Source organism: Alligator mississippiensis, chromosome 7, assembly GCF_030867095.1.
Source record: "Alligator mississippiensis isolate rAllMis1 chromosome 7, rAllMis1, whole genome shotgun sequence".
NCBI lineage: Eukaryota > Metazoa > Chordata > Crocodylia > Alligatoridae > Alligator > Alligator mississippiensis.
In genome coordinates, this window is record NC_081830.1 from 23,142,222 (window position 1) to 23,144,191 (window position 1,970).

Below are 1,970 nucleotides of genomic sequence, written 5' to 3' on the forward strand. Positions count from 1 at the left end.
TACAGTTGGAAATTCAAGTTAAATTATTTTATTGTATACACAATTTATTTGTCCTACCTGTAGAGACCTAAAAGCCAGGGGCTGCTAAGCAACTTCCAAGAAACATCATCAAGAGAAATGTTCATGTTTGTGCTGGTGAATTCAATTAATGATTCTGCATCAGGACACGGTCTCTTTCTTACTGTTTTCATCTTCTGCTTAAACTTCTTGTGAACGAAATGTTTCTTATGTTCTTATTTGCTCATGGTTGTCTTCTACTTTTAGACTGATGTCTAGGAAGGAATAATGCATGCTGCCTCAACAGTAGGAAAATGAAATCAACTGACAATTAAAATGTTAATCTTTAAGGTGGGAGATATGATGAACACCCAAACTACTGTGTTAATTTCTGCTTGTATAGCAATATCTTTGCATTACCAGAAGAGGGCAGCCTGGCATGAGTTGTTTTTTGTTTTATTGTTGCGGGGGGAGGGGGAGAGGGGGGTTATTCCTTATTTTATTAATAAGGTAAGCATAGACAAGCCTGAGTTGTTAAAAAAAAAAAAAAAAAAAAAAACCCAACAACACGTCACAAAATTAAAAATCTTTGAAACAGTCCCAAATCATAGGAAGGAGAAAATTGTATGTTGCTTTAATAATAGTGGCTGGGTTTAGTGCTTTTACTTAAGGTTGTTTTTGGGTTTTTTGTTTTTGGTTTTTTTTTTTTTACCTATTTTAAATATTATGGGATCAAAGTGGGAGAAATGGTTTTAAAAACATAATGGAATTATTCTGAAGAATTACAAATCTATATTATATTGTTATACAGTTTATACAATAATCCATAATCTGGACAGAAACCTGTATATAAAGCCTGCACAGCACCATCTCTCCTGAGACTACTTTTTTCTATTTGTATTTAGGGGGAAAATATCTTTTTGGGGATATGTAATTTTCAAGGGGTTACCTAGGTTAGAGGTTGAAACCAAAGGGCAAGTAAAAAGGTAACAGGTTTCTGAACTTAAACTGAAAGACTAAACTGAGACTTCCTGGGAGGTAAGACTGGGCTGGCTGGTAATTAGAGAAAGATGTGATGTTTGAGGGTCATTTGGATTTTGGAAGGAAACAGTGAATCTGAAAGAGGACTTGGCTGTGTTGGAATTAGTGCATGTGTATATGCCTGCATGTATGTGTGTGCATGTGTACATGTGCCCACACACACAGGCTCCTTGCATGATGCCTAATTATCATGCTGCTGCATGAGAAATGGAGCCAGGATTTAATTCTGACCTCTTTTTCAGAAATATGAACAATGCAGTGAGCAGAGAAGACCAAATTGGTTGCAAGAAGATTCCAATTTTCCATTTTAAACATGACAATGTTTCCTTTTGAAAATAGCATGAAGTTTTACCTTTCTTTTTTTTAGTTAGTCAGCCTTTGGTAGTCATGCTTCATTTCATTATTACCTAACGTAGAAGTACTAAATAAAAGAAATTCAGGTAGCATGGTCTCTTGGGAAAGTACCTACCTTTTAGGCTCAGTATGATTTTGGTTCTAATCTTGATTAAACCACAGATTATGGTGCTGTGTAGCGCAGGTTTGAAAGGGATAATGATAGATCAAGTTAGTAAACCTACTGCAGTTACCACTACCTACACTTCTATTCAGGACAAAACCATTAGAATTAAGGATGTATAAAAAGACTGACTGGAATTTGAAGTTGTTAGTTTGAATTATCCAACCATGTCCTCCTTATGTTAAAACTTAGATTTGATATGGCCAATGTGGAATGTAAACTCTGAGGCAATGACTGTCTTCTGTTTTCTGTTTGTTCAGCACCTAGTACAGTGGTTCTCAGTCTTTTTAGAGTTGAGGCACCTCTTGGAAACTACCAGCTCATAGTCAAAAAGCAAGTTAAAAACCACAGAAAAGCAATAGGGCATTTTTTGTTGTTGTAAACAAGTCGGAAAGAACACAGGCAGGATGTTTTT